The sequence below is a fragment of the Heteronotia binoei genome, chromosome 15 (genome assembly GCF_032191835.1).
Source record: "Heteronotia binoei isolate CCM8104 ecotype False Entrance Well chromosome 15, APGP_CSIRO_Hbin_v1, whole genome shotgun sequence".
NCBI lineage: Eukaryota > Metazoa > Chordata > Lepidosauria > Squamata > Gekkonidae > Heteronotia > Heteronotia binoei.
Genome location: NC_083237.1, coordinates 56,076,434 through 56,085,402, shown reverse-complemented (window position 1 = coordinate 56,085,402; position 8,969 = coordinate 56,076,434).

Below are 8,969 nucleotides of genomic sequence, written 5' to 3'. Positions count from 1 at the left end.
ACATAAATTAGGAAGATTAGACCAACTCCCCTGTGAATCACAGTTCATTCCTTTGTCGGGAAGGGGCAAGCCTTTCTCCCGCGATTCTGTTTGCCTCAGCTGTCTTGCTCTCCATTTCACCTGGGGCGGAGGAGGCCCCAGATCAGCCTTGCTGAAACTTGCCAAAAACTAATTACAGCCTGGGTGCGGATTTCAAAGCTTCTGCATTCCTTCCCAGTGAGCTGCACCCGAGGCAGGCCTGTCTCTCTGAAACCCTGCAATTGCTTCACTAACCTGGCGTAACTTTCCACACCTCTTAGGGAACTAAGCCTGAGCCAGCCAAACAGGTGCGGGAGAGAACATGCACGGGCTTCATTCTCTAAGCCAACCAGCAGTTTACAGGCCACATGTAGCCCACTTCCATGTTCCTGTGCCAAGCTGGGTGTTCTGGGAGCGCATATTTCTCACTTGAGAGGTCCCCTTCTGAGTATGAAATGGAGGAGGGCACCTGCCAGTTGAGTAGAGACACTGCATGCTCATCCATAGAAAGCACTGGCCAGCCAGTTCCAAAGAAACACAAGAACTGGCAGTGGACGATGATGTCATCACTGGGGGGCTCTATAATCCCTAAGAGGTTTGGTTTGCAAGCATCCAGATCTCCACACTGAAGCAGTTGTTCGTTCCTGATCTAAACTATAGTTTGACAAGACAGAAAGTGTGGACCAAGTCCAAGTTCCTATAACATAAATGGCTGTCCTGAATCTGGCTGCACCACTTTTCCCTGAAAAATTTGGCACATAAGAGGAGTTTCAAGACCACACAAAGTCTCTCCAAAACTCTTCACGTCTCTTTGCTGGTCCTCTCAGCAGCAGCTTTGGTGTCATGTTCCCCCCCCCAAAAAAAGAAAAAGTGGACATCTTACTGGTGTCATGATCCATGCAGCAAATTGGATTTGGCTATAGAATGATGTCTGAAAGCCTATTCAGAGGGAGGACAATGCTTCCCACCCTCAATCTGAATGGGCAAAGCTATTCATTTCAATCTGCAGGCCTTCCCAAGCAATTGCTGATAGGGAGGCTGTTAAGTATGCAGAGTTCTCAGGGGCAGTTCTCAGAATGCACCCTCTCCTCCATTCTGATTCAGCCCTAAAATTTAAGAGCAACTTTTGTCAAGGCCATTTCAGAAAAACAGGACTTCCCTTAATTTCTACTTTTGCAGCAGTATGAACACTGCAAGAGTGTTATCTTCCTTGGCACCCAGTTGCTCAAAAGTCAACATTCCCATGCTTCTGCTAGAGATCTGATCACTATAAAGCAAGGGTTTCTAACAAGGTGTTTTGGGCATCATAATGCCTTCTGACACCTTTTTCCGGTACGCTACAAGTGTTTTTAGGAAGTGAGTGAGGCTAGAAAGGATGTTTGCCCAGAAAGGCTTCTGACTGACTACTGGAGATCTGATTGGCTCTGCAGATTTTTTAGAATGTTTGGAAGCAACTGCCACCACAGCACAAAGACCTATGCCGAAGTAAAGCTGTGGCAATCATTTTGTGGTTAGCTCCACCTCCTGTGGCAACCATTTTGTTGCTGTGCCCACCATGCCAGGTCAAAATTCCAAACATGGCTCAAGAAAGGTTGGAGATCCCAAAATTAAGTCTTTAAGGGCAACATCTGGAAATATTACAGACAGTAAACAAGGGGGGGGGGCTGTTAGGCAGACTGGTGAAATGGATGGCATGTTAGTCTGAGACTTAGTAGTTCAAACCACTTTTGTAAGTCAAGCACACTAGGTGACCTTGGCCATACGCTGGTACAATAGCAGTTGGTAAATGGAAGCCTGGCGTTCACCTTGACTTCATGACATTCATTACCCCAAGACTGTGTCCTTCTCCCTGAATTCATACCCGCACAAAAATCCTACTGTTGAACTACCAGCTGCAAAACCAAGCTATCCTCCTAGTTAGATCACTCCATGAAATCTAGACCAGGGGTCACCAATCTTTTTGAGCCTGTGGGCACCTCTGGAATTCCGACACGGCATGATGGACTCCGCGACAAAATGGGTGCCACAAATAATAATAATAATTTTTAATTTATATCCCGCCCTCCCCGCCGAAGCAGGCTCAAAATGGCTGCCACAGGAGGCGGAGTCCGTCACAAAATGGCTGCCCCAGCTTAACTTCAGTGACACCGCGCAGATCCTTAAGCTGTAGTGGCCAAAGCAACATTTTAGAAAATTTGCACAGCCGATCAAATCTTCAATAGCCAATCAGAAGACTTGCTGGGCAGAAGCCCTACCTGCCCTCACCTACTCCCTAAAAACAGCACACACCAAAAAAGGTGTTGGTGAGCACCCTTTTGGGGACCCCAGATCAAGGCCATAATTCCTACCAGCAGCAAAAAAACCCCCAAGCCTGTTAAGAAGAGAAGGTGCCATCCACGTAGCCATGATTGCCCAGAAATGATTGCACTTAAAGAAAAAATGACTGACAAAGGAAACTAAAAAGGGAAACAAGCCTCATGGGGTAAGGGGGCTCGGCCATTCTGTGTGAATGATTAGCCAGAACCCCTTGAGTTGGAGCCATAACTCATTGACCTCATTGGCATCCTGCCAAGCCGTGATACCATTTGGGACTCCTTTCTCTGTGTACCAAGCTGTGAACATGGGAACTTGGCATGAACTCCGGGAACATCCCTGCTGGCCTTTCTTCTTGAGGGTGTGGAACTGAAACTCATGTACAGGCATGCGAAGGAGCTTCCCAGCAACCGGGGATGTCTACTGCAGCGTCAGGTGATAATGCAAGAGATCGATTCCGAATGCAAAATGACTTTCTCAGCAGTATTCTCCCATCTCTGGCTTCATGCAACGACCAAGGACTCTCAGATGGGACCAAAAAGTTACTTCTGCAACTGGGGGGGCTTCATCAGACAGTCCACCATTTGGATGCCAGGGTCCTCACTCCAATTTGACTCCTGCAATTCAGATGGGCCAAATGTTATTTTACAAGATAAGATTACCAGGATAGAATTGTGATAGAAACTTGAACAATTATGTAGAATGCAGGCACAAGAGAGGAACAATTATTCTTTGGGAGAGCCAGTTTGGTGTAGGGGTTAAGTGTGCAGACTCTTATCTGGGAGAACCGGGTTTGATTCCCCACTTCTCCACTTGCACCAGCTGGAATGGCCTTGGGTCAGCCATAGCTCTGGCAGAGGGTGTCCTTGAAAAGGCAGCTGCTGTTAAAAGCTCTCTCAGCCCCACCTACCTCATGGGGTGTCTGTTGTGGGGGAGGGGGGAAGGTAAAGGAGATTGTGACTGCTCTGAGACTCAGAGTATAGGGCGGGATATAAATCCAATATCGTCTTCTTCTTCTGTGTCAATCCATTCAAACTCAGGGTCATCCAGTAACACTGATCTGGCGGTACACAAGGCAAGATTTCTGCATTAAATGTATTATTCACTTCAGGGATTCCTTGTCAAAAAAATTAGCAGAGGTGGTACAGGGCTTTTTTTGTAGGAAAATCCCAGCAGGAACTCATTTGCATGTTAGGCCACACCTCCTTATGCCAAACCAGCCGGAACTGTGTTCCTGTGCATTCCTGCTTTTTTTTTTTAAAAAAAACTGGTTTTTAACAACATTCATGATGGAGTGAGTCAAAATGGAACCCCCATGTCTCAGTATATTTCTGATTATGAGAAGTAGGGGACAAACCAGAGGGTTTTGCTGTCATTCCCATAATGCATTACTTGGGACTTACCCAGAGGCATCTGGTTGACCCCTTCTGGAGATGGACTGCTGGGCTACAAAGATCTTTTGCTTGTTCAAGGGTGGTCATTCTTATGGAAAGCCAAGTAAGGGTATAAGAATAGATAAGCTAAACTCTATCACAGCAACTACAGTATCTGGATGTGTCAGTCTCTATGTATGAACATAAGAGATGATCTGCTGGATCAGGCCAGCGGACAATTTAGACCAGCATCCTGCTTCACTCAATGGCGAACCAGGTGTCCTGTGGCAGAGAGAGAAATAGGGGAAGAGGCTGAAGCCTTCCCCTGATGTTGCCTCCTAGCAGTGGGGATTCAGAGGTTTAGTGCCTCTGAACAGGGAGATTCCCTTCAGTCATTTGGCTAGTAGCTAGTGATGGACTTGTCCCCCATGAATCTCACTAATCCCCTTGTAAAGCCATCTGTGTCCACAGCCATCACTACATAGGAGGGGCCGTGGCTTAGTGGCAGAGCATCTGCTTGGCATGCAGAAGGTCCCAGGTTCAACCCCCGGTATCTCCAATTAAAAGATTTGGCAGGAGGCAACGTTGAAAGACTTCAGCCTGAGACCCTGCAGAGTCTCCACCAGTCTGAGCAGAAAATACTGACTTTGATGGACTGAGAATCTGATTCATGTATATCCGCTGGCAGTGAGTTCCACAGTTTCATTCCTTGTGGAGTCATCTGGGCATGTTCATTTTCATGCATTTTTGTCTATCAGGGTTTAGTAAAAACCATTTTTCCTTTTTGCAATAAACGCAGTTGGCCATGCGCAAGCATTCTTCCCAGTGGTTGTCAACACCGCTTTCTACATTTTGCAGGGTTCCCTGTGACCCTCTGTTCAAAAGATGTGAGCTCAATTCACGCTCCCTGCCCGGCCATGAAAATGAATATATTTCAGCCTTTCTTCCCCAAGTGCAAAACGAGATAGTTGAGGTAGTTGTGGTGATGACAAAGGTGATACAGCAGAGCCAAAGGCCTAAAGACACATTGCTGCAGCGTTATTAAAGCATTTTACAAGCCAGCTGCTGGCAAATCCACTGGTTCCAACATGATCCACATTTCCTGAGCAGATCAATTCTTGGGCCAAGATGTTCTAAGCAAAGCATATGAACATCCAGCTGGTGAATGGAGATGAACATAAGCGGAGGTGGAAATGTGCCCGTATATCTACACTGTGTAATGTAAATGGGAGTTGTTGGGAATTGCCATGAGTCTGAATATGTTTCAAAAGGTGAACATCTGGAATGTGTGCATCTGGACATCCAGCTGCATCATCTGCATCTCTGCCACCTGATTTATCAAGTCAATCCACACTTGTAGGCTATCCTCATTTGCTCATCTCCCTTCACAAAACGGAGGCATTTGTCTGGACAAGCCATTTATTTTTAGCATCCTTTAAAAAGGAAGGCCGGTGTAGTTGAGCTGTTAGATGTCGGACTACAGTCTTGGAGACCCAGGTTTGAATCCCTGCTCTGGGTGGCCATGGCCCTATCACTCTTTCTCAAATTCTAACCTAACTAACAGAGATAAAATGAAGGTGAGGAGAGCAAAGTTGCAAGCTGCGTTCACTCCCCACTAGGGAGAAAAGCAGAATCGAAGTATTTAAATAAAGTAGATTTCTCCTGGATAATCAGTACTCTGGTAAGACGGAGGGGTACGTATTGGAGACTTTGAGAGGCTGCAGCCTTCTAAAAGCTTAGATGTAGGGTTGCCGTCCCCTTGGCCACTGGCAGGGGAAGAGGGTTGCCAGATCCAGGTAGGGAAACTCCTGAAGATTTGAGGATGGAGCCTGGGAAGGACGGAGACCTCAGTGGGGGACAATGACATAGAGCCCACTCTCCAAAGCATCCATCTTCTCCAGGGGAACTGGTCTCTGTAGCCTGGAAAGGAGCTGTAATTCCAGGGATCCCCAGATCTCACCTGGAGGCTGGCATCTCAGATCCTGGGTCACAGCTTCTAGAATAAGCTGCCTGGGACCTCCTGAAGTTAGCCGCAAATGGCTGGCTAGGATGCACATGAATGCTCTTTGCATCTTCTCTCTCCAGCAGCGTCAGTTCCAGACCTTCGGTGCAGTTGCCCGCCTTCTGTCCATGCCTGATCCTGCAGACTCCACTAGAAGTATGGTGGCCCAGTAGGGTTGCTAATTCCCCCCTGGCCACCAGCAGGGGATGGAGGGGTACAGTTACCCAATACAGATTTGGAAATTCCCAGGGATTTGGGGATGGGCTCTGGGGAAGACAGGGACCTCCGTGGGCAACGGTGCCACAGTCTACCCTCCAAAGCATCCACTTCCTCCAGGGGAACTGATCTCTGTAGTCTAGGGATGAGGTGTAATTCCAGGGGATCCCCAGATCCCACCTGGAGGCTGGCAGGGTGTGAGCTTTCCAGGCCCAGCTAGAGTTTGACAGACATCTCCCATAATTCCCCCTTCTCTGGGGTATGCACTTTAATCTCTCCAGACTTTTTTCTCAACTTTTAATCTCTCCAGACTTTTTTCTCATTTTTCTTGGCAAAATGGGGGAAGGGTGTATTAGAACCCCCCTCCCAACTGAGTCAGGTCCTCAGGGTGCAGCAGGCCAGAGTCGCTGTTTGCAGCACAGAGTCTTTCAGAAACACACCCGTGCTTCAAACCGGCTTCCTTATATGGTTAAAACCCTGCTATGTTTCCCTGGGAGGGTGCGGCTCAGGTTATACAAACATGCCTTCCCACCTGCCCAACCGCCTTGGCAAGAGCTGAAAGCACAGGAACGCCCTGGGCAGAGCCCAGAATGCTCTGCTGAGAGAGCACCCAGCTCTTCCCATTAATCAGTGACTAAGCCGGGGCGTGGGCAGCGAAAAACAGAAGTGTCAGCTAAAGCCAGAGGACTGACTGCCCTGTCCAAGAATGCACCATCAGCTGAAATGCTCCCTGGCCTGGTTTGGGAAAGCTACCTCTTCCCCTGAGGGAGCTTTGGTAGTCACTGAGGGCTTTCTGGGAAAGGCCGAGATCTTCTCACCAAAGGGATAACCTGAGATCTGGCCCCTTGGTCACCCCAGGGGATGGAGACGTAGGGTTGCCAGATCCAGGTTGGGAAACTCCTGGAGATTTGGGGGTGGAGCCTGGGGAGGACAAGAATCTCATGGGGGTTCAATGCCACAGAGTCCAGCCTCCAAAGCAGCCATTTTCTGTGTAGTCTGGAGATGAGCTGTAACTCTAGCAGATCTCCAGGTCCCACCTGGAGGCTGGCATCTCTAAATCTGGGGCTGTACCGCTTTGCACTACAGGTGGGTGGGAGTCCTCCTCCTTTAAAAATGTCCCTTGGTGCAAAAAACAAGCTTGCCAAAGAAGACAGTTATGCTATAAGCCTTTTGCCCACCGTTTCCCTAGGCCCTTTTTAAAATGGAGGAGCAGTCAGTCAAGAGACGCCCTTTTTGCAATCAGAAATGGGATAGCCCAGGCTCGACTCAGCCCTGAGAAGGCCTGGGGCCCAGAGTTCCTGCAGGCAAAGCTCCTCTCTGGGTTCTGTGGCTTCTCTTCTCATGTTGCCAACTGCCTGGAGAGAGAACAAAGGCTTGTCCCTTTAATAGAGGCTAATGGGATGCTGTTTCCAAGATGAGGTTGTTGACCTCCGTGCTATCAAAAGCTTCGACTGCCCATTTCCACTCTGTAAGTAAGGCTACCAGCTCTGCGTTGGAAAATACCTGGGGATTTGGGGGGGTGGATCCAGGAGAGGGTGGACTTGGGGAGGGGAGGGTACAATGCCATAAAGTCCACCCTTCAAAGCAGCCATTTTCTCCAGGGGAGCTGATCTCTGCCAGCTGGAGATCAGTTGCAAAAGCAGGAGATCGCCAGGCCCCACCTGGAGGCTGGCAACCATAGCATGGTACAATGCCATAGAGTCCACACTTGGCAGCAGCCATTTTCTCTAGGGGAACTGATCTCTATTGTCTGGAGAACAGTTGTAATAGCGAGAGATCTGCCCCTGTGGGCTGCCCGGGAATTGAGTTCTGAGTGCAAAACTCACAGCAGTCACGGTGGGAAAGACACAAGGACCTGTGGAAAAGAACTGAGGAAAGCATAACATGTAGGTAACATTGTAGAATACAAAAGGCCCAAACTGAGTAAGAGAAAACGGGAGCCAAATAAGGCAAGGAGCCATCTTATAACTGAGTGCGTGTGTCTGTATGTGTGTGTAAAGTGCCATCAAGTCATAGCCGATTCACAGCAACGCAGTAGGGTTTTCATAAGGACCTAAGAGAAGCCATGGGGAACTGATCTCTGAAGCCTGGAGATAAGCTGTAATTCTTGGAAGAGGATCTGCAGGTCCCACTTGGAGGCTGGCATCCTAACGGATACTGTTGTGGAGCTGGGATGAGACACAACCAAGGCTTTTTTTGTAGCAGGAACTCCTTTGCATATTAGGCTACACCCCCCTGATGTAGCCAATCCTCCAAGAGCTTACAGCAGGCCCTGTACTAAGAGCCCTGTAAGGAATTCTAGCAAGACCTCCTTTGCATATTAGGCCACACCCCCTGATGTAGCCAATCCTCCAGGAGCTTACAGCAGGCCCTGTACTAAGAGCCCTGTAAGGAATTCTAGCAAGACCTCCTTTGCATATTAGGCCACACCCCCTGATGTAGCCAATCCTCCAAGAGCTTACAGCAGGCCCTGTACTAAGAGCCCTGTAAGGAATTCTAGCAGGACCTCCTTTGCATATTAGGCCACACACCCCTGATGTAGCCAATCCATCTGGAGCTTACAGTAGGCCCTGTACTAAGAGCCCTGTAAGGAATTCTAGCAGGACCTCCTTTGCATATTAGGCCACACACCCCTGATGTAGCCAATCCTCCAAGAGCTTACAGTAGGCCCTGTAAGAAGAGCCCTGTCAGCTCTTGGAGGGATCGGCTATGTCAGAGGGGTGTAGCCTAATATGCAAAGGAGTTCCTGCTACCAAAAAAAAAAGCCCTGGACAGAATGCTAAAGATGGTCAGAGGTCTTCTTTGACCTCTTGGCGTATTCAACCCCATTTGACTCCTTGGGACAAGCTGGTTGGACGTAGTATCATGAGGCTTCGACCGGGGGCTTTCCTTCTTACAGGAGGGAGAATCATGCCATGGCTGGCCCTCCTTCAGCTACACTTCCAGCCTCGACCTGCCTCCTTGGCTGAATTCCAGCCGGGCCACACAAAGGGGGAGAGCAGGCAGGCGGACGGGCAGGGCTCCCACCCACACTGAGCTTCCTCTCG